The following is a 25320-nucleotide window of genomic DNA, read 5'->3' as shown; positions in this document are numbered from 1 at the left end:
CTGTCAATGGACACTTAGGTTGCTTCCATGTCCTGGCTATTGTAAATAGAGCTGCAATGAACATTGTGGTACATGACTCTTTTTGAATTATGGTTTTCTCAGGGTATATGCCCAGTAGTGGGATGGCTGGGTCATATGGTAGTTCTATTTTTAGTTTTTTAAGGAACCTCCATACTGTTCTCCATAGTGGCCATATCAATTTACATTCCCACCAACGGTGCAAGAGGGTTCCCTTTTCTCTACACCCTTTCCAGCATTTATTGTTTCTAGATTTTTTGATGATGGCCATTCTGACTGGTGTGAGGTGATACCTCATTGTAGTTTTGATTTGCATCTCTCTAATGATTAATGATGTTGAGCATTCTTTCAGGTGTTTGTTGGCAATCTGTATATATTCTTTGGAGAAAAGTCTGTTTAGGTCTTCTGCCCATTTTTGCATTGGGTTGTTTGTTTTTTTGATATTGAGCTGCATGAGCTGCTTGTAAATTTTGGAGATTAATCCTTTGTCAGTTGCTTCATTTGCAAATATTTTCTCCCATTATGAGGGTTGTCTTTTCATCTTGTTTATGATTTCCTTTGCTGTGCAAAAGCTTTTAAGTTTCATTAGGTCCCATTTGTTTATTTTTATTTCCATTTCTCTAGGAGGTGGGTCAAAAAGGATCTTGCTGTGATTTATGTCATAGAGTGATCTATGTTTTCCTCTAAGAGTTTTATAGTGTCTGGTCTTACATTTAGGTCTTTAATCCATTCTGAGTTTATTTTTGTGTATGGTGTTAGGGAGTGTTCTACTGGAGTATAGTTGATTTACAGTGTTGTGTTAGTTTCTGCTGTATAGCAAAGTGAATCAGTTATGCATATATATATGTCTATTCTTTTTCAGATTATTTTCCCATATGGGTTATTACAGAGTATTGAGTAGAGTTCCCTGTGCTATACAGTAGGTCCTTGTTGATTATCTCTTTTGTACATAGTAGTGTGTATATGTCCATCCCAATCTCCCAGTTTATCTCCCCCGCACTTGCCCCTGGTAACCGTAAGTTGGTTTTTTACATCTGTGACTCTATTTCTGTTTTGAAAGTAAGTTCATTTGTAACATTTTTTTAGATTCCACAGAAAAGTAATTTTTTAAAGCAGAAAGTAAGTAGGATACTACTATTATATAAACTTGGGGTTCCCATTTGGCTTTTTGAATTCTGGGGTGATCATGAACTAGTCCCTCATGTAACGCCTAAGGCCCTTGTTGAAAAGTGGGTAGAGGGCATTGGCTGATGGTACATTTCTTTGTATCTGGACTAACTCTTCCCAGGAGGGGATGATGGGAATTGTGTTGTAATTTCTTCTAAAATGTCATAGGAGGAGAAGGACATTTATGGGCCAGGGAAAAATCTGAAAACTGTGCCACAAATATTCTTTAAATCCATTGATTCTGAAACCGCAAAGAGTAGAGAGGGGAAACCCTCCACTGCTCACAATGGTGTGTCATAACACCTAGAGTAGGAATTTCTACCCCAGGTAACCTGCCCTTATAGGAATGAGCTGTGATTATACAGTTCTATCTGAGCCTGAGGGGATAGCACAGGATTAGGAAGCTTGATTCCAGCCATTTGTATTCCAAACATTCTTCAGTGCAGCTTTACTAGTAATAAAGCTAATATTTCAATCTCCAGATATAGGTTTCCTGCATCTATCTCTCAATCAGTTATGAACTTGGGGGGGATGGGTGGATAGGCATTATTATCCTCCTCCAAACTTACCAGAGTAGTTCGCTTGCATTCCCTTTCGATGCCTTACCAGGAAGGACTGCAGGAGGTCACTCTTGGGTCTAACCCCACCTTCCCCACCAGTCACTTCATCCCAGGCCTTGAAATTCACTCAAGATGGGAAAGAGCTTTTCCACTCCCATTCAGCAACTTGTTTTCTTTAACTGATTTTAGCAGTCTTATTCTGTGTTCTGGGAAATGGGACAAGGAAAATAAAGTTGCCTAACTGAAATGATATCTTAGTTCTGCCTACTATTTTTAATAACATTGTTGATTGTAGACTCATAGGCACCAAGAAAGGCTAAATGTCCAACAACAAACTCAGAATATGTTTGTCTGCCCTAGAAGGACAGAGATCGCGCCTGACTGCTATGCTCTGCCTCTGATGCCACTACTTAGTAGGCACTAAGATATTTATTGAAGAAATAAAGGAGTGTTATTACACACTCCTGAGTCAGTAAATGGTGGGAATTTACTACAAACTCCTGTCGGTTCTATCTTGTATGTGGATACAGTAAGGTCCGAGTGTATAAATTCTCTTCTGTATTTCCCTGAGGTGGCATTCCCAGAGGACGAAGCCAGAAAAATGGCATTGCCTGTTATAGGGGTTGGTCTCAAATCCCACTAGAATCTCCTGAAGGGGTGAGGTGGACCATATTTAAGTATGAAGACTATTTCTGCCTAGAGAGAGGCCAGCTACATCCACATCGATCCCATCTGTCCCAGCTTGGCACTCTAAGGAAAATAGTTTGGTTTTTTTTTCTGAGGGGCAGGGAGTGGTGGGGGAAGCTAGAAGACAGCAGTCTTTCTTTCCAAATGGGAGCCAATCCATGAACTATCTTACAGTACCAACTCTAGGGGAGAAAAAAATTCAAAAGTGGGCTGTGATGGCTAATTTTATGTGCCAACTTGACTGGGCCACGGTGTACCAGATATTTGGTTAAACATGATTCTGGGTGTGTGTGTGCGGGTGTTTTTGGGTGAGATGAACATTTGAATCGGTAGACTGAGTAAAGCGCATTGCCTTCCTCATTGTTGGCAGGGCTCATCCAACCTGCTGAAGGTCTGAAGAGAAGAAATTCTGAGGAAGGGAGAATTTACTCTCTGTCTTTGAGCTGAGACATTTGGTCTTCTCTTGCCCTCGGACTTGAACTTGGACTGAAACTGAGACCATCAGTTCCCTGGCTCTCTAGCTTGCAAATCTTGGGACTTCCCAGCTTCCATAATCATATGAGACAATTTCTTAATATTTATATTTATAATATTTATATTTATGATATTTATATTTATGATATTTATATTTATAATATTTATATTTATATATAATATTTATATCTGTATCTATGACTATATGTAGACAGATAGAACCAATGAGAGAGCCATCTACCTATTTCTCTGGAGAACCCTGAGGATTCCAAAGGAAACAACCCAAAGAGAACATGATAATAATGGTGCACATTTTAAAATCTTTTTAATAATTACAAGAAAAACACCACTCTCTAGCACCATGGCCAGTTTACATAGATGTCCTTGACCCAGAGCAAAGTCCCTGCTTCCTAAAAAGGTTACCGTTATTAGCCTAGCAACTGAAGTGTGCACTAACATCTACCACTTAGACTTAGAAGAAATCAGAAATAAACTAAGCATTAACTCTATTCTGGAGAATAATGCATTTTCTTCAGATGGCCGATTCAGCCCTAAATTTGCTTAGGAGTTTTGTCCAGAATCTTCACTAGGAGAACTAATTGTCAAACCCTCTGCACTAAATGGATTTGTGACAGGTATACCATTCAGGAGAAGAAATATCATTTACTACAGGACTTGCAATTCAAAGTGGATTCTGACATTGTAGCTGGGATTCTTGGGAGTTGCCAGAACACAGAAAACAAAGCACAGAAAAACAGAAGGAAAATATCTATCCACAGAGTGGAGGTTAAAATAAAAAGTGGGAAATACCATGGAAATGAGTGCTTTCCTAAATTTAGTTTTGGTCTTATGGGATAATTACATCTGTGTATGACTAGAAATAAAGGGAGAAATGAAAGAATTCAAAATAAAAGTCAGACCTCAAAATCCAGAATTAAAAGATCTGCAACGGAAAAGAGATATGAAGCTTGAAAAGAAATGTAGAAATAGTAAGTAAATGAACAAGTACCAGAAATTACTCTTGAAGTTTTTGCTTCATCTAAAAAAAAAAAATCTCAGAGCTCTGACCAAATAGTTGCTTCAGAAACACTTGCTATTTTTTTTCCATAGATGTAAAACTCGAAACTTTATCCACACGTGCTGAATCAAAACATCTGGGCAATACCCAGGAATATGCATTTTGAACAAGCCTTAAAAAATATATATATATATATTTTATATATTTTAAAATTTGAGAAGCTCTGATATTAATGCATCTTGACTTATTATCATGTGTTGCAGTTCCTTATCCATTCGTGCTGATGCTTTTAACCTAGGAGTACATCTTTGATAAATTGGAATTTTAAAAGCTCAATGTTCCTGTATAGAAAGGCTAAAAAACCTTTCTAGTCCACATTTGAAGCAGTGTGTTCATTGCCAGGAAAGAAGGAACAATTCTACAGAAGCAGATTCCCCTGCCAGTTTCTCTTTATTACAACTTTTGATAGGTTTGGGTCTATCTTTTTAAGACTAGGTACCCTCACACTCACTCAGCTTTCATGGTCAGCCTCCATATGGGTCCTGGACAAGCTCAACAGGGAATCGCCCTTCGAAAACTGGAGAGATCTTTCTCGTAAGCGTGTTTTTTCTCTGCTATAAATAGGTAGCAGAAAGGACTCATTTTCAGGAAAAAAGGAAACATGGAACTGTGCAAAGGGTCCAGAGATCTGCCTCTATCACCGATGTGCTCCGGGACCACAAGCAGGCATTTTACTCTCTAACTGTTCATTTTTTTTTTTTTTTTTGAGGTACACGGGCCTCTCACTGTTGTGGCCTCTCCTGCTGCGGAGCACAGGCTCCGGACGCGCAGGCTCAGCGGCCATGGCTCACGGGCCCAGCCGCTCCGCGGTATGTGGGATCTTCCCGGACCGGGGCACGAACCCGTGTCCCCTGCCTCGGCAGGCGGACTCTCAACCACTGCGCCACCAGGGAAGCCCGAGCCTTCATCTTAAGCATTTTTACTTATAGAATATCCATCTGAAAGAATATCCATTGCAATATTACTGCCTATATAAATTATGAATAACATCTTGACCCCTTAGCTCTTACACTATTACATATTACTAAAGAATCTAGGTTTTAGGGGTTTCCCTGGTGGCGCAGTGGTTGAGAGTCCGCCTGCCAATGCAGGGGACACGGGTTCCTGCCCCGGTCCGGGAAGATCCCACATGCCGTGGAGCGGCTGGGCCCGTGAGCCATGGCCGCTGAGCCTGCGCGTCTGGAGCCTGTGCTCCGCAACGGGAGAGGCCACAACAGTGAGAGGCCCGCGTACCGCAAAAAGAATCTAGGTTTTATATTCCAAACCTCTCACAAATTATTTTGCCAAAATCGTTTTAGGAACTCGGTGATACCCTATACTACAATCCATATATTTTTTAAATTATCTCTAAACTTTAAGTTTTCAAAGGACAAAATAATTAGGAGACAAGGTTTGTATTTCAGACACTAAATTATCTGGAGTGTGCTATTGGTATAAACTGTACTATAACAACCCTAATCAGATTATCATTCACTCTCCTGACGTAACCCCAACAAGCCATTATAAAACATGGGGAGAGGGAAGATTTGGAATTGTCCTATGTGACAGGACAATTTTAGAATTCATTCATTACCCAGAATTCCCTAAGATTTCACCCAAGTTCCACAGAAGGTAACTTAAGTCTTGAATTCCTTTCATTGTTGACTGGATAATTCACTGTAGACTGAAGACCAGAAAGTCTAAGAAAACATTGGCCTTCCATTGAAAGCCTATCTCCTTCTCAAGTTTAAAAAGTAATAGCTGGGCTTCGCTGGTGGCGCAGTGTTTGGGAGTCCGCCTGCCGATGCAGGGGACGCGGGTTCGTGCCCCGGTCCGGGAAGATCCCACATACCGCGGAGTGGCTGGGCCCGTGAGCCATGGCCGCTGAGCCTGTGCGTCCGGAGCCTGTACTCCAGAACGGGAGAGGCCACAGCAGTGAGAGGCCCGGGTACCACAAAAAAAACAAAAAAAAACAAAAAAAACTAATAACTATATGTACAAAATACTGTAAGTCTAACAGAATTCCAGACTCATATAAATCTGAATTATTATTGTGCTTTCTAAAACAAAAATTGTTTAAACTTCAAACTAAACCTTTCTTTCTCTAAAAGTGTCTGCAGTAGCGAAACGAGGGCTCTGTAACCATTTCTCCCAGCACACCTGATTACACCCTCTCTCCTTTCTATAAACTTCCTTTATGGAAAGTGGTAGCCCTTTACAGCTGCATCATTAACAGTTCATGTCATTATCCAGAGAGTACAGTGTTACTGGAAATCTTCCATCTTAGATTGTGAAGGGACTTGGGTTTTAATTTGCACCTGTGCATATTTCAATAAAGCAATCAACTTCAAATTACTCAATGCCAAGGTTCAGATCGCACATGTAGATGGGACTTACTGGGTACAATGTATCATCTACCCAGCAGCCATTCTTTCTGTCAACTCTGCCCCCAAGTGGCCAATGTGCAACAGGTCACAGGGCCAAAGAGGAGTATGCGAGGGAAACATCGGTTATGGTATCACGATTAACAGTCATACACGGTTTTTGTTCTGCATTGGAACAGAGGTAGCTGTAATTTAATGAGCTAGGTATCATATATGACTTCAAAGGAAGTATCTAAAACATAAAATTGGACATAATAAAATTTAACTTGCATTGATATTAAATGAGATGCCACTTGTAAAAAGTTCCTTACATACGACTGGAATTTTTAAAAGATTTGCTTAGGCTAAAGGCAAATTTAAAAGGTTATATTGCAAACAGATATTTAATTTTCTAAGTGTTTCATATACAAGCTTCTAAGAAACACTTCCTGGTGATACTACTGGTGAAATTGTCTCACTCAGCTCGCCACTAATTCTTAAAGAAGGAAACAGCCCCAAAGAATTCCCAGTTTACAACATGTCTGATTCTGTATTTTTTCTAAGAGGAATAAATTTACAATGATTCATATTTTCTGGGAAAGACAAAAAATGACCATCATAAATGCTTATGAAAAAGATGTTTAAGATTACACACACAAAAAAGTATTTCTTGGATATAGACACATAGCAAATTGTTTCAAACCTTGAAGAAAATTAAACTGTACAATCTTTAAATAACATTAAAATTCTTCATAGTGTGTTTTTAACATGTTTTAATCTCAAAGTAATAAGCTTTATTATTTTATTAATATCTTTTTTTTTGTAGTAAGATGGGCTTTGAAGTGTTCTGCTTCATTGACTCCGATTAACACAGGCTGATTGACAGGAAGAAGCCTAATCTACTCCGCTCCATCCCTTCTCTGAACACTTAGCACTGATTCAGCCCTGGACAGACTGCACCGCTACTCTTTAATATGCCTTTGCTGCCTCTCCCCTACTGAAATACAATTTCAATGACTAGAAGGATGGACGTTGTCTCACGTTTTGTCAAAAACCTCCAGGCAGCGTCCAGGAGACAGATCCAGAGAGGGTTACAAAAGAAGAAATCATGGACCCTGAGAGGGAAACTAAAACAGGTATCTAAAATAGTGGGGTAACCAAGTGAAACCGCTTAAAGCAAGACTATTGTACAGAATATACATTGTGCCCACAGAGGCTGCATAGATTTGAACAGTGTCAACCAAGGAAAACAGAGAAAGCTGCAAATAAGAAAAGAGTTGATTTGGGGTCATAAGAATTGCAATTTGGGAGGCGAAGATTCAGGTAAACCCAAGAGCGTTCCAGAGAAGAGAAAGAGGGGCTTATCAAGGCGAAAGCCATGAGGTTGTACTCTGACACAAGAAAGGAAATATCTGTCCTTAAGGGATAGGCTGTCACAAGTTATTGAGGGTAAGGGGCCCATTGATATCTTGGGTTTCTGGAACACTGGGCAGATGTTCGGGATGCATGCGTTAAGACAATTAGTGGTCAAAAGTCAGATTCCATCTGAGCTCAGATATGCATATATCTTGCATCTATGTATCTTGCATCTATCTATCTTGCATACACACTTCTTCAATGGCCTCCCAGCTCCATTTAAGAGAACTTTCTTAGCAATATCAGCTCCATTTTGATTCTCCTTTCACGATGGATAATGTGTTAAGCAAACCTTCTGGTGGCAGAGGTGACACTAGAGTTTAGGTCTTAAAGCAAGAAAGGATGTGGGGGATGATTCAGCAGGTAGTGCTGGGTGGGCAAAAGGCAGGAAGGAAATTAACACGAGCAATGACAAAGTGCTTACACACCCTAGAGCTAAAACGGGAGAGGCCGTTTCTGCAAATAAAAAGGGAAGAGGATGGAAAGAAAGGAGCAAGTAAGTTGATGAGGGCCCAGGTGAGCTCGCTCACAGTTTGCTCTGTCTCAAGCAACGTAACTTGACTTTTCTCATCATCTGTAAGAGATCTCTAATGCCCCTGTCTGCTGTAAAATTTGCTAAATCTAGAAACTTTCCTTGAAAAAAGACTTTAGGATCACCTGCTTCTCATCTGGCAGCTGTAAGGGAAGTCGGAACTTGTTACCAGCTGAAACTAGGAAAAGGAGGGTTTTTTTGATAGAGGTTGATACCAAAGGGGTCTGATCTGAAATTTATACTAAGGACACATAACTGCTAATCCTTTACCCAAAGTTGCCCCCATGGATTGAACAAACAGTTTCTAGTCTGGAAAAGATCTCAGGTGTGAAAGCAGGACAAAAATAGATTTGTCTCTTCAAGCTCTGATTAGCATTCTAGAGCTAGATCCTGGGTGGATTTATTCTTTCTTCTTCCACTAATTCCTCCCAGTCACAATACTGTCCAGCACAGGAGATGAAGTTTAAACAGTGTTTTCCTTCCTATCAGATGACTGTGGGAAGTGAATATGCTCTAAATATAATCAGCCTCTTACCCAGCTCCAGGAGTGAAGTGTTCTTTTGAATCTTGCTATCATCACACCATAAGAAGCGCATGGTCCATATGCAAAAGTGCTGTAACCTGTGGGCTGCAGCTAGCTTTTGCACTGCAGATTTTTCAATGTAATTGCCTGTAACGCTTTATTTATAGTAACGAAAAAGTGCTTAAAATCCAATTACATAGTTGGAAATTGCATATCTCTAAGCAGATGTAGAATAATTAAAAAGAAATCCAGTGCCCATCTATAGAAACTCTTTGGAATTATCAAAATGATTTGTTTCAGTTCCTCTGGTTAAATTGCTAACCTATATTAGATACACTAGGCTCATACACCTTTCACGCGGCTTAATGGGGAATTGAAATGCAGCTTCCACACATTTGTTTTTCTTTTTATGATCCAAATAATTCATTCAGGAGCAATATGTTTCTGTAAAGTTCTTTTGTCAAGAAGTGGTTTTGGTGAACAAAATTCCTTGCTGGGACCATCCCTTGAGGTGTTTACTGGTAGACACAGGATAAAAGGATTGTGTTCTCAACGTGGGTAAGGGAAGTGTGGCTTTATGGAACCATATTCTTCACTGACTGCTTCAAGTTGCCCTTAATACAAAAATAACAAAACCAAACCTGGAAATCTATCACACCTGAGAAATCCCTGGTCAACTTCCATTCATTCTGAGAGCAAACAGGAATAGTATGAATAATGGAAATTCACCCCTCATGCTATTATTACCCTTACCTACTTCCCTCTAAACCACCCCAAACAAATACACACACAGTTTTTCAATATAGAAAGTTGATAGGTATCTTTCTCTTTGTGATCGTTACACCCTAAGAGCTAACAACACACATGAATCTAACAATTATTATAAAGGAGACTATTTTGCACAAAGGAAGATTCTTATTCTTTTTTGCAGTTAAAAAAATTACTCTAAGTTTGGACTCCTGGGGTTATAAAAAATCTCTTTGAAAACTTAATAACTTCAATATTATATCAATGTATTTTTCAGTCTTTAATATGTCTAGCAAAATCGAAAACATTGTCAGTATAAAAAAAAAAAACAGTGTACGAATCGTATGATCTACACCACATCTCCCTAGCCCAGATGAGGAAGCCTGATAAGAGAGGGGGTGAGTGACTTATGTAAGGTCACACAGCAGGTGGCAGGTGGCCAGCACCATTTCCCTCCATACCCAGGAGTTTCCATTCCATTTCTCAGTTAAATGAACCATCATGCACATGGGCAGAGAAGGCATGAGAATGATGGATGGCCAGGCCAAGGCAGGCACCAAGTACCATGCAGGAGGAGGCTCCCTTCTGAAGAGGTAATTGCCTGGGTCAGGCAGACCTCTCACTCTGAAAAATTTGCCATTCAGAGTCTCCTCCCACAAGGAAAGAGATTTGGAAGAAAATGTTCCTCTGCTTCTTCAGTCAGCCCTTTACCAAATACTTATCAGTTGGCAACTCTTGGATGGGCATCCACAACTACAGGGCTAGGGGAATAGTTTGGAGTTGGTTATGGGCTGAATTGTGTCCCCTACAAAACCCCTATGTTGAAGTCCCAAGTACCTCAGAATATGACTGCTTTGGAGGTAGGGCCTTTAAAGAGGTGAGTAAGGTTAAATGAGGTCATTAGGGTGCACCTTATCCAACAGGATTGGTGTCCGTATAAGAAGAGATTAGGGCACAGACAGGTGTGCATAGAGAGGAAAGATGTGAAGACACAGGTGGTAGAAAGTGGCCATCTACAAGCCAAGGAAAGAGGACTCAGAAAGAACCCAACCTTCCAACAACTTGATCTTGGACTTCTAGCCTTCAGAACTGTGAGAAAATAAATTTCTGTTGCTTAAGTCACCCAGTCTGTGGTATTTTGTTATGGCAGCCCGAGCAAACTAATACAGGGTACAAGGATGAATACAAGATCATCATTGCCGTTAAGGAGCTCACTGTACATCAGGACAGAGTAGTGTGTGTCCTGATATTAGAAGGCTAGAGGTCTGGGGTGCAGAGAGGAGAAGCCAACTAACTGCTCTTTCTCGGAGACTATTGATGTCTTCACAGAGAAGGTGAGATTAAGCTGAGTAGTAAAGGATTAGAGCAGCTGATCCCGCAAAGAAGTGGAGAAAAAATATTCCAGGTAGAGAGAACAGAAATGGGTACAATGCTCCATGTGTGAAAATTGCACAGTGCTTTCTGAGAACCATCAACTCTGTGGCCTGTATGTTGAACAGACGGGAGATTATCAGGAGATGAGGCTGGAAAGCAAGGTTGGAGCAACATACTAAAGTGAATAGAACGCTACAATGAAGAGTTTGAATTTCATTGTTAGATAATAGGGATTTTTATGCAATGAAACAGAATTTCAGCAAGTCTCCCACCTGTGAACGAGTTCCATTCCAAGAGCACATTTGTAAGTCCAATTTGTTTGTACATCCAACAAAGATAACCTATGTGCCCAACTGACACAATCGGCTACACAGTACTGTACTGTAATAGGTTTATAATACTCTTCACACAAATAATGCATAAAAAACAAATACAAAAAATAAACATTTTTAATCTTACAGTACAGTACCTTGAAAAGTACAGTAGTACAGTACAACAGTTGGCACACAGGGGCTGGCATCGAATGAACAGGCAAGAAGAGTTACTGACTGGAGGAGGGAGAGGAGGTAGAAGATGGTAGAGCTGAAAGATCGTCAATAATAGAAGACGGAGGGCAAGCTGCAATTTCACTCACGCCTGACGGTGGTGGCACAGGTTCTGGTTCCTTGCTGGATTCAATTCTATCTACCCGCTTGAAAAAACCACCCAGTCATGTCTGGGTAGCAGCACGTTCGCATCTTTGGAAGTTCGTGACTTGAAAGTTCATACGCAGGGGACTTGCTGTATATGATCTGCATTTTATGATCTAAGGACAGGGTATAAGAAACATAGAAGAGAGATGAAGCCCAAGCCAGAGAGACAAGTTAGAGGACTAGTACCATAGCCCAGACAGAAATGCCAAACACTTTATCTAGGGAAATGGCGATGGAAATGGAGGTACAGTGTAAGAAGGACAATAGTGGCAAAATCAAGAGTAAAGAATTTCTTAAATGTCTACACTTCCCGCTATCTAGTCTTTGGGACTATCTTTAAGGAAGATGTTGAAATCAGTAGGACTAAGAATCAAAGCAGAAGCCAGGATCAGAAGTCCTGCAAGTCCAAACCTCAACATCCCTGCTGATGCAATAAATGTTGGCTATTCAGCCCTGTCCTCTGGGCCCATGGAAGGAATGGGGACAAATCAGAAAGAGTAGAAAGAAGCCATGTTTGCACAAGGAGAACTTTCATGTGTAAGTCAAAGTGGATAAAGGCTGGAACAATACCATGAATTCACTCTCCCTGAGGCCCACTGAAACCATTTCTTGGAAAATTTAGGCTGGATTCCACGAAGATAAGGCATGTTTGTGCATAATGTGTCCAGAGCATTCTAAACTACAAATGGAAACAACAAAACACTGAGAAGACTGCACCAGTCAGAGCCCATGATCTCCACACCCTTCAGTGTCTCGGGGTGAGTATACAGCCCCAAGAGAGGCTCATCCGGTAAGACCAGAGGACTAAGCAGCAAGGTAATGGACATGAGAGAATGAACATGAATGAAGGCAAAAGCACTGGGACGTTGAACTGAGGAAGAACGACGAGGAAGTCAACATGGAAAATGATGGAGCACCTGAATGGAGGAATCAAGTAGAGGAAGCACTTGCTGATATCTAGTGCAAAAACTCAGCTCTGGCTTCTCCTCTACCCTTTTCCAACTTGCATGCATTTCCCAGTACTTCTTTCCCAGATCAGAATTTGAGGATGAAACAATCCTTGGTTTTCCTTTCAATGCCCTATTTACAACCTTAAGACATCCAACATTCCTAAAACTCTTCTCTCCAGAATAGTACAAGATAAGGGGTGAAATGAGGGCTCTAGAGCAGGCATAGGACTGAGGGGAGTGTGATAGGGGAGTGTGATAGAGGTGTGTACGCAGCCTCCTTCAGAGGGAAAGAGAGGCAGGGTTTTGCTTCCAGGTTGGAGAGAGGGTTTAGCCCCCCTCCCCTACCACAGCCAAACAACAGTACTGATAGACTTCCTCCCGGATGACCGTAGGGTGAAGGAGAGTATTTTGGCATCATAATCTTGAGTGGAGAGACTTTTCAGCTTGGCACATAAGAAAAAAGGACGGTCATCCTCACACTCCCGTTCTAAAATGAGAACCCTCCCCATCTTTTGTAACATATCAGGATCAAAACCTTATATTACCATCCCTTCTTTCAGTTAGTTTCTGGTCTCTGACACCCACTCTAGGTAAGTGGAGATCTTCCTGGTCCTTACTGTCTTGGAAATATAGTTTCCAACCCTTGTTCCCCCTGTTCCACACCTGGTCATAGGACATCATCAGAAACTTCTTCCCTGAAAGTAGTGAGCAAATGGAAGTTCAATGTGGCCATGTGTGCAAATGCCTGCAATCAATCTACAATGTTTGGCTGCTCTCCTGAGCAGGTGTGTCTGGCTGAACCAGCTGGCCATGGTCTAGGCTTCCACTGTTCACCACCAGTGTCCACAGTACATCTACCTCAATTTTTTTTTTTTTTAAGGACCATGACACTTAGAATTGCAGTCCAAAAACACCTCTTCTAATAAGCTGAACTACCACATCCTGAGGTTTCATTTTAGCAAGCAATTAATTTTTTGGTGCCCTGACTTTAAAGCCACTACTAGCACTGAGATGCTTCTGTGGTCCATAAAGGTCACTTTTATGAATCTGAATTCTCAGGGAGTTACGTGTAGGGCTGTTCCTGGTCATCACTGTGCCACTGCTTTACTCCAGTGTTCACACACATGTGAAATCAGGGTAGCCTCAGAGGGAAACAAGAGATATAAAAGGGCAATAAGTCACTGTGAGTTATGGGGAAGAGGGAGAAAATTAGAGGAAGAGGCACTGTTGGCCATGCCTACAATTTCAGTTCCAACATAACCTCTGTTATTCAGAAGTGCTAGCTCCACCCCTCCCTTCCTGCTGCTTCTAGATCCATTACTCACTCCCTTGGTCTCTACACCAATGTGGAGTCTTTGGAAATTGCTCCGATTTAGGAAATCCTACAGTCTGCTTTAGTTATTATATATGAAGCTTCATTTTTGAGAAAATGAGGAGAGAGCAAGCTGGTTAACTGCTGACCGGCTTAAATCTCTTCCATGGGAACTAACCAAGACGGCATTAACATTCTTAAGTTTGTTTGAACTTTCAGACAGATTCTTTCTAACTATAGGTCCCTGACTTCCCTTTTCTTAGAGCATTTACTTTAGAAAACTTGCAGTTGTGAATTCCTTCTTTGCCCTTTCAGATGTAAATCTTCTCCCTGACTCTTGCCTGTTTTATAAGCCAGTAATATCTTTCTCAAGGACTGGGACTCATGCCTTTGAAATGTAACCATGAAGGAAATAAAGACCGCTGTCAGTGTCTGTGGGAGGGTAGGAATCTAACTTTGGTAATCAACAATTAGCAAATACAGATGGCCTAATCACACTGAGGAACTGCCCCCTTAATGACCTCCAGTATTTTCCTAGTAGCTGACTCCAGCAGGTAGAAACTCTCCCACCCTTTGTTTCAGTGCAACTGAGTTTAATCTCTCTCCCTTAGGCCAACTGTCTTGACCCCTATTGAGTCTTGAGAGAGATTGGAGCAGAATCCATTAAACATCTCACTGAGAATCCAGAGTCTGAATCCAGTGGATCTATTTCCTGAATTTTGTATGACTATAAATGAATTTACTTAAAACCAAAAGTTGGTCAAAAGTTAGACATTAAAGCTACTTCCTGAATGTGTTTCAGCCCTGAGGGTGAACTAAGGAGACCTGAGTGTCTTGTGAGAACTTTCTATATGTATAAAATAGATAATTAATAAGAACCTACTGTATGGCACAGGGAACTCTACTCAATACTCTGTAATGACCTATATGGGAAAAGAATCTAAAAGAGAGTGTATATATGTATATGTATAGCTGATTCACTTTGCTGTGCAGCAGAAACTAACACAACATTGTAAATCAACTATACTCCAATAAAAATTAATTATAAAGAAAAGAACTTTCTATAGATTGGGCTCCAGATCCTTGCAGGGCTAAGTAGACAGGATCAACTTTCATTTCAATCAGTACACATTTTTAAATGTGAAAATGCCTTAGACATGAGACTAAACATAGATGGGTTTGCTCGAAATATGTGATGACACATGTTTGCAAAATGACTATAACTTTAACAAATATTTTAAAAATGTATGCCATACAACATAATAAAGGCCATCTATGACAAACCCACAGCTAACATAATACTCAATGATGAAAAGCTGAAAGCTTTTCCTCTAGGATCAGAAACAAGACAAGGGTGTCCACTATTGCCACTTGTATTCAACACAGTATTGGAAGTCCTAGCCACAGCAATTCAACAGGAAAAAGAAAAAAGGCATCCAAGTTGGAAGAAGATAAGTAAAACTGCCACTCTATGCAGATGACACGATACTACATATAGAAAACCCTAAGGACTCCACCAAAAAACTGTTAGAACTAATAAATTCAGTAGAGTTGCAGGATACAAAATCAATAGACAGAAATTTGTTGCAATCTATATACTAATAATAAACTGTCAGAAAGAGAAATTAAGAAAACAATCCCATTTATAATTGCATCAAAAGGAATAAAATAGGGCTTCCCTGGTGGCGCAGTGGTTGAGAGTCCGCCTGCCGATGCAGGGGACACGGGTTCGTGCCCCGGTCCAGGAAGATCCCATGTGCCGTGGAGCGGCTGGGCCCGTGAGCCATGGCCGCTAAGCCTGTGCATCCGAAGCCTGTGCTCCGCAACGGGAGAGGCCACAGCAGTGAGAGGCCCGCATACCGCAAAAAAAAAAAAAAAAAAAAAAAAAAGAAGAAAATACCTAGGAATATATTTAACCAAGGAGGTGAAAGACCTGTACTGTAAAAACTGTGAGACATTGATGAAAGAAATGGAAGACAACACAAATAAATGGAAGGATATACTACACTCATGAAGAGGAAGAATTATTACTGTTAAAATGCTCGTACTACCCAAAGCAATCTACAGATTCAGTGCAATCCTTATAAAAATATGAATGTTTTTTCATGGAACAGATAATTCTAAAATTGTATGGATCCACAAAATACCCCAAATAGCCAAAGCAATCTTAAGAAAAACAAAGCTGGAGGTATCACTCTCCCTGATATCAAACTATAATACTGAGCTATAGTAATAAAAAGTGCATGGTACTGACACAAGAACAGACACAGGATCAACAGACAGAATAGAGAGCCCAGAAATAAACCTATGTTCATACAGTCAATTAATTTACAATAAAAGAGGCAAGAATATACAGTGGGAAGAAGACAGTGTCTTCAATAAATGGTATTCATTTCAATAAATGGTATAGGTTTCTGGACAGCTACTTGCAAAAGAATATAACTGGACCACTTTTTTGCATCATACACAAAAATAAACTCAAAATGGATTAGACTTAAATGTAAGACCTGAAACCATAAAACTTCTAGAAGAAAACATAAGCAATACACTCTTTGACATTGCTCTCAGCAATACTTTTATTGTGTCTGTCTCCTCAGGCAAGAGAAATAAAAGCAAAAATAAACAAATGGGAATACATCAAACTAAAAAGCTTTTGCACAGCAAAGGAAACCATCAACAAAATGAAAAAGCAAGGGAATTCCCTAGTGGCGTAGTGGATAAGACTTTTCACTCCCAATGCAGGGAGCCTGGGTTTGATCCCTGGTCAGGCAACTAGATCCCACATGCATGCCGCAACTAAGAGTACACATGCCGCAACTAAGGAGCCCACCTGTTGCAACTAAGGAGTCCACATCCACAACTAAGGAGCCTGCCTGCTGCAACTAAGACTTGGTGCAACCAATTAAATAAATAAAATATTTTTTAAAAAAATGAAAAAGCAACCTACCAAATGAGAGAAGATATTTGCAAATGGTATGTGTGATAAGCAGTTAATATTCAAAATATATAAAAACTCATACAACTCAATGTCAAAGAAACAAACAATAGATAGGAACAGACATTTTTCCAAGACATACAGATGGCCAACAGACACATGAAAAAATGCTCAGCATTACTAATCATCAGAGAAACACAAATCAAAACAACAACCTCATTCAGAAGGGCTGTCATCAAAAAGACAAGATACATCAAGTGTTGGCAAGAATGTGGAGAAGAGGGAACCCTTATGCATTGTTAATAGAAATGTATATTGGTGCATTATGGAAAACAGTAGCAAGTTTCCTAAAAAATTAAAAGTAGAATTACCATACGATCCAGCAATCCCACTTCTGGGTATTTATGCAAAGAAAATGAAAACACTAATTTGAAAAGATGTTTGCACCCCTATATTCATTCAGCATTATTTACAATAGCCAAGATATCAAAGCAACCTAAGTGGTCTATCAAGAGATGACTAAAGATGATGTAGCATGCACATACATACATATATATATAGAATATATATATCCATTAAAAAGAATGAAATCTTGCCATTTGTGACAACATTGCAATGCTGAATGGACCTAGAGGGTATTATGCTAAGTGAAATAAGTCAGACAGCATATAGAATACAGTCGATAATATTGTAATACCTCTGTATGGTGACAGATGGTACACTGTGATGATCGATTTGTAATGTATAGAAATGTCAAATTACTATGTTGTACACTTGAAACTAACATAATACTGTATGTCAACTATACTTCAATTTTAAAATGGTAAAAAAGTTAAGCCATGCAGCAATTTTTTATTTCGTTTTATAGAGCCTAACCTCCTTAACTTTTTGCCTTGATTTTTTAATCAAATACCTGATTGACCTTTATTTTTCTACCGCAGCTTAGACTTTTTACAATTTAGCTTTCCTGATTTAACTACTGTAAAATTGAAAGCTCTCTTGTGCTGGTGTGTAGGCAGCTTAGTCCAGTCAAATAAGACTGGTAACTCTTCAGTGAGTCCTTCTGCTATATTGTAAACCCTTATTGCCCTAAATAAGGAAAGAGAATTCCACGTGAAATTTCCTTTTTTATGTCCTCTTGTTCAATTTGACATTGTAAAGGGCCTATTACTAAATGTTTCCTAAGGAAAAAGAGATTACATAACAGAAAGCTAGATACCTATAAATTATTAAATCCTTAGTGGTCACTTTGCTTTCATCATTTCACCTTCAAATAAAGGCTGTAACATTTACAAACCACTGTGTGACTTACATGCATAAGAACACGGCCTGGCTATTTGCAGTAGCAAATTGCCTTGAGAGAGAGGTGTGAAATTCCCTCTCACATTAAAATGCTCAGAAGCAATTAACTGTGTTGTATATAGTGTAATCTAAGGAAGATTATAAAAGAAAATAAGAATTACATTCAAGCTGAATTAAAGTATGTCCTAAGTAAAAGTAGCCTTATGTTCACATAAACAAAAATATTTTGGTAGATGAATTACTTGATTTCCAGACTTTAAAAAAAAATTCACAGACTGCATTTGCTTAAAAATTCATCGAGAGTGCTGAAAATACATTTTTCTCAAATTCAGGAAGGCCCACTGAAGAGAAGTCATGATGATTCAGATGAGTTTTAACTTCCTTCAGACTAATCACAAAACAAAAATTCAGTTAATTAGCACAAAATTACCTCTTTTCACTCTCATATCAAATATCTTAAAATTTAATTTGTGTGGCATTTTTATACAGCATACCTTTTTATTTGCAATACCAACATCCATAAAGAGATAATCCTATTTTACTCATTTTGACTGTAGGACTTGATCCATTGTACAGTATTGCTCATATATTTTGGAAGGCAGGGAAAACCAAACATTGCTTCTCAAAATCCTGCCCATGCTTCAATGTGAAGCTGTCATCTGCATCCTCAAATCTTACCTGGTTTTCTTCTATGCATCAGCCCAGCTCTGAGCTGTGTACTTAACTCTGCTTTGTAAAATAACTATTTATATCATTTTTTCTCAATACACACAATTGCATGTTTAAGTGCAGGTTCTTAGCTATCAGACTATAGGTCTAAATTTTCTATAGCATCTAATTCAGAGCCTCATGCATAGTAAGCTCTCAGGGAATGAATGAATTACCCCACATTGCAGGAGACCATAAATATGTGGAATTAACTTTATTACCACATAAGCACTCTATTCACTAATTTCCTCTTCCACAAATGTCAACAAACACACACCCACATTAACAAATATGGACACTGTGAAAACATTTTTCTTTGCTCTTTTCATTCTTTTTTATTTTATCTGCTGCAAAAGATGAAATATTGACAATAAAGATGCAGAAAACACCAGCACGCCCAAGCCACAGTTTATTCAGCCAAATCTACAAAGAAATACACTCCCAGCAGGTAACTCTTGTCATTCAGAACATATATTTACTGTGTCTCTCTTATGTGGTAGGTGCTTTCCTCAGACAGGGACAAAGTTCTGAGCAAAACAGACATGGCACCTGCCTAGTGGTGTTTGCAACCCACCAGGGGAGATATACAATAAGTCAATAAACAAACAAACAAAACAACAGAATTACAACTTTGTTAAGTGACATAGAGGAAAAGAAAGACACTAAGAGGAAATTATGCTAAGAAACACTCACTTTAGAAAAAGTGATCAAGGAAACCTTTCTGAAATAGTACTATTGAAGCTGACATTTGAAGAATGAGCAATTCTTCTAGTTAGAGAAAGAGAATTTCACACACATAAAACAAAAAAACAGCATGTACAGAGGCTTATTGAAGAATGTAGTGTGTTTTAGGAACTAAAATTTAGAGAAAAATGGAAAGAGAACAGCATTTCTATAGATTGGAAAGGCAAGACCCAAATCATGCTGAGTCATGAATGCCTTGGTGAGGCATATGAAAAGATAAGGCTGGCCAGTGTGTAAGGAATGGATTAGAACGGGAGCACATTGAAGTGACAAGTGATGTCAACAATCTGACAGAGTAGGAAATCTTGGACCCTCATTTCCCCACAAAATACACCAATTTAGCAATAATTCATAAATAAATCTCATTTGGGAGGAACCAGAAAACAATTGAAAGACTACTGCACTCTAGGAGAGTGAAAAACCAGGTTCACCAAGGCTGGTAGGGAGATCTTGCTCTTACCAGAGACCCTGGGTACATGCTCTTACCAGAGACCCTGCCCCCAGTGCAGTGCCATACAATCAGGAAGAGACCCACTAGCTCTCAGCTTCTCCCAGGGGAGGAAAGAGATTGGTTCACACACTCAGCACCCCAACTTTTCTGAAGTGTCTCCCAGAGAACTGTCTCTGTCTTACCAGTCTTAGATCTCTGATAGATCTAGTGCTGGCTAGCCCCCCAGAGGAGAAAGGAGGTGGCAGCTTGGGCTGGTAGATGCCACGGATCCTCCTGTTTAGCACAGAGCAAGCAGACAAAAAAATCCCAGCTCTCACCTTCTAAGTAGTGAAATAGTTGATTCTCAAATCCTTACCCCAACTTTTCTGTGGATGCCCAAAGAACTAATATCTGTCTCACCAGTCCAGGAGCTCTAACAGGTTTGGCACCATCTAGATGCCTGGGGGTGAATGGAGGCAGCAACTTGGGCTGGTAGATGCTATAGCTACCCTCTCAGTTCAGCTGAGAGTGAGAAGACAGGTGGACAAAAACCACAGCTGCCTGCTTCTCCTTGGGTAGGGAAAGAGTTGATAGGGGCTCCCAGAATGTCTGGCTGGACTAATAGGTGGTGAACGTCTCCTCAATGAGGAAAGTCTATGAAGACTGAGAGAGGAACTTGCTTTGTCTAACATGCAGACACCAACACAGAGAGTTAAGATGAAGAAACTATGAATGATGTTTCAAACAAAGAAACAAAATAAATCTCCAGAAACAGACCCTAATGAAACAAAATGATATGATCTACCTGATAGAGAATTAAAAACAACTCTCATAAAGATGCTCAATGAGGGCAAGAGAACAATGCATGAACAAAATAAGAATGTCAACAAAGAGAAAGAAATATTACCAAACAAAAATCATGGAACTGAAGAACACAATAACTGAACTGAAAAAGTAACTAGAGGAGTTCAACATAACATTAGAAAAAGCAGAAGAAAGGCTCAATGAACCTGAATACCATTGGAAATAACTGTTGGAGGAGCAAATAGAAAAAAGAAATGAAAAAGAGTGACAAAAGTATGTAGGACACCATCAAATTGAACAATACATAAATTATGGGAATTCTATACAAAAAAGAGGGGAAAAGACCAGAAAGCTTTTTCAAAGAAATAATAACTGACAATTTACCAAATCTGGGAAAGAAAGGGGATATTCAAATCCAAAAAGCCAAAGGACACCATATAATACGAAGCCAAAAATCCAAACCACGACACATAAAAATCACATTGATTAAGGACAAGGAGAGAATTTCGAAAGCATCAAGAGAAAATGACTTGTCACATGCTAAGAACCTCCATTCCTCACCACCACAGGACTATCAGCAACTTTTTCAGCAGAACACTTGCAAGCCAGAAAGGAACAGGATAATATATTCAAAGTGCTGAAAGTTAAAAAAAATACATACACCCAGCAAAAGTCTTTCAAAAATAAAGGAGAGATAAAAAACTTTCCTAGAAAAAACAAAAGCTGAAAAAGAACATCACTTCTAGACCTGCCTTCCAAGAAAATGGTAAAGGGAGTTCTTCAAATTGAAACAAAAGAATGCCAAATAGCAACACAATAGTATAAGAAAGTATAAAACCCATTGATAAAATATATAGACGAATGTAAAAACACTATATTACTGTTATGATGATGGGGAAATCACTTTTAATTCTAGTATAAAAGTCAAAAGACAAAAATATTAAAAAAAACTATAACTAAAAAATTTATTAGGGCTTCCCTGGTGGCGCAGTGGTTGAGAGTCCGCCTGCCGAGGCAGGGGACACGGGTTCGTGCCCCGGTCCGGGAAGATCCCACGTGCCGCGGAGCGGCTGGGCCCGTGAGCCGTGGCCGCTGCGCCTGCGCGTCCGGAGCCTGTGCTCCGCAACGGGAGAGGCCACAGCAGTGAGAGGCCCACGTACCGCAAAAAAAAAAAAAAAAAGTGAGCAGGACATTGTTAGCTAAACCTATTCTACTTAAAACAACAATAGCTATAACTGTAATTATATACAAGTATGTATACATATATTTACATATTTTTTTCACATGATGTCCATCTGTTAAGCAGTAATTAAGTTGTATCTTTTAGGAAAACAGGGATTGCCTCATAGTTTATCTTGAGCAGCAAACTCCAGGATTCTTTTCAATATATAATCCTATTTGTTTCTATGTTAATCATAAGGTATCATATTTAAGAAACCTACTGTAGTTCTGAATTTCTACTTTTCAATTAAAAATAACATTTTTATCTATTGTCTGTCCCTTCTATCAATACTTTCCAGAATCCCTGGCACAGCAACTTGAACGCCCACGGCCCAACGGGCCTCAGGGCACCTGGAGCCACGTAAGCAGAAGAGAAACACTTGGCTTCATTTCACCATTCTTCCATTTACCTTAACATGGCCACTGTAAAATTCTTGTTGAATGGATTGAGCAGCTGTCTGGTTTGAATGTAGCTTCAGTGAATTTGTGCCTTTGACCTCCACTGCATTGCTTTTTGTTGCTATTTGTAGCAATGTTCCCTGGTAAATCACAACTTCTGTCCCTATGGCAACCACATACACCTGAGATGCTACTGCCTCTTTTTTCCTTTTTCCAGCAGAAAAACACGGTTAGAAAGGAAAATAATAGTGGCTCTTTCCACATTATTGTGACATCTTAGTCCTTGTGTGTTTTCAATTAGGAATCCCTGAGCTGAACTCAGTAGTTGTGTGCACAAGCATGCCGTTCCTTCTGCAGGTGTAAATGAAAGGCAAATGTGTAAATTATATACGTGGTTACCCATTTCTGGATGTGAACTCGAGACCATATGTCATATATGCATGGGACAGATAAAGGACATTCTCTGACCAGACGTAATCACTGGCAATTCCGAGATAAAACATTTCCTTTGCTCTGTTCATCATCATTTCTCCTTTTTTTTTTTTTTTTCAGATCTCTCCCATTAGATCAGTACTTCTCAGAGTGTGATTCTGAGATAAAATCATTGGGGAACATTGATTAAAAATTTGGAATCCTAAATTCTACCAGGAACTGGGGTGAAGGGCAATAATTCACATTTTAAACAACTTCCCTTTGATTCTCATGAATGCTAAAGTTTGAGAACCACTGCAGTAGATAACCTTTGAGAGAAAAGACTCCATGTTATTCATCTTTGTATTCCTGGCTTCTTTCACAATGCCCAATTTAAAAATAGGGTATGGTCTGCTCTCATGATACTGACCAGAATCAAACCATCACTAAGATGCCTCGAGTCTGGCTGGTCTCTGGTCTCCAACAGCCTACTCACTATACTCGAGGGAGACTCTGGCACCAGGAAAATTAACCTCTTAGATTGATTCTGCATATAGCTACAGATTCAGAAGTAACTGGTCTTTCATCCAAAAGCATGTGTTTGGGAGCTTGTAATATATATCCTAAAACCACAGTGTTGGATCTCAAGAGGAGAGCTCTTTTTTTGTTCACTGTTACCTTTGCTGATTTTAGATGGCAACTGTAAAAATCACTGGAAGGTGCCAAAATGAAGAACCTCTGCAAGGCTGTGCAGAGATGAACCTACTGGCAAAGGGTCCTGGATCTGTGACCACTCCTGCCTCTAGTTACACAGGACCACCCTCCCTTCACAGATATAGCCCCAGAACTTTGCACAAAAGACACAGAGTCTGAAAGATGAGACCTGAACCCATACTTAGGGGAACAAGTTCATTCCCTCAAAGAGACGAATTCATTGATCCCACATATTGGATCTGGACACTAAAAGAAGTCTCAGTGTATTCACTATTAAGGATGATCTTTGCTTTCTCTTTATGTGATCCTACAGGGATATGGGATGATTCTATTTGTCCTTTATAACTTTAATATGTTTTTCCGTATGGGAATGTATAGTCCTCAGACAATAAAATAAAACTGAAGAGATTCTTGTTAGTGCACTCTTTTTAGAGTGTCCACTGATTAAAAATGGGAGACACATTTCTTTGTGTTTGTCAATATGTGGAGGTGGGACAGAGAGGAAGGAGAAGAGAGGGAGGTGGTGTTTTCCATACACAAAACCATCTCAAGAATTATGGAATGCCACACCAGAAGGCACACCACCAGGACTCCTTTCCTCTTTTTTTTTTTTTTTTTGTGGTATGCGGGCCTCTCACTGCTGTGGCCTCTCCCGTTGCGGAGCACAGGCTCCGGACACGCAGGCTCAGCGGCCATGGCTCACGGGCCCAGCCGCTCCGCGGCATATGGGATCTTCCCGGACCGGGGCACGAACCCGCGTCCCCTGCATCGGCAGGCGGACTCTCAACCACTGCGCCACCAGGGAAGCCCTGGGACTCCTTTCTTGTATGATAGATTTCTAGAAAAAAAAAAAATGGTGAAGATCTGAGGCCTGACGATACATACTTGGATGTCAAGATGAAGAGTTATGAAAAATAACTAAATCATAGAAAGAAAGGCCTGCCACAATCCCTGAGAGACTGAAGGGAACATGAGAGGATTGGAAGAAAAATGGCAGGAAACAGAGCCTATGCTGTTGGGTCTGAGGCAAGATTTCTGGAGAAAGAAACTATGTAGGCATGTAGTAGCTGCTATTGCTTGGTCTTAAAATAGCCAGTGTCGTTGACGCCATTTCCAAGGTAAAATAAAAGGGTGGGCAGGGAATGGAAAAGCAGGCTCTAGTGCAAGAAAACAAGTGGGCCCCATATAAGGGTGCAGGTAAGGCAATGGTCTGAGGGGCCAGGAATCAGAGCTCCAAATGCTCAGGACTGCAGGGAAGGCAGGGGGAGCCAGGCTGTTGCAGAACAAGGAAACACCTAGACACAAGTTGTACCACCAGCACCACGGGAAGGCACTTTGGACCAAGAATTTCCAGAAAGCCCCATCTGAGCTCAGAGGGTACTCCCTAATATTTAGAACTTGGAGGTTCTGCACCATCTGCTTTATCTCTGACCTTCTGCTCCCCTTCCCCACCGAACAGCCCAGCCACACAATATTCCACCGTGAAAGCCCAGTTGCTAATTTTGTCATGGTTGCTTTGCAATGCTTTTCTGCATTTGGCTTTTCTACAGCACAGTTGGCTTCAACGAAGGTGTCTCCACCATCATTATGGCCAAAGCGTAGGGACAGATGATTTTACCACCATCACCCTGTATGGACAAGCGGGGCAAAACTGGGATATAAATGAAGTCTGTCTTCATTGCCACTCCCCTCATTACCATCAACCACTCCCTCGCAGTAAAACTAATAAAAATAATGACTTGTCTGATACAACACCTCTAAAAATAGGAATAAACCCCAT

The sequence above is a fragment of the Tursiops truncatus genome, chromosome 18 (assembly GCF_011762595.2).
Source record: "Tursiops truncatus isolate mTurTru1 chromosome 18, mTurTru1.mat.Y, whole genome shotgun sequence".
Lineage (NCBI taxonomy): Eukaryota > Metazoa > Chordata > Mammalia > Artiodactyla > Delphinidae > Tursiops > Tursiops truncatus.
This window is presented reverse-complemented; position numbering follows the sequence as displayed.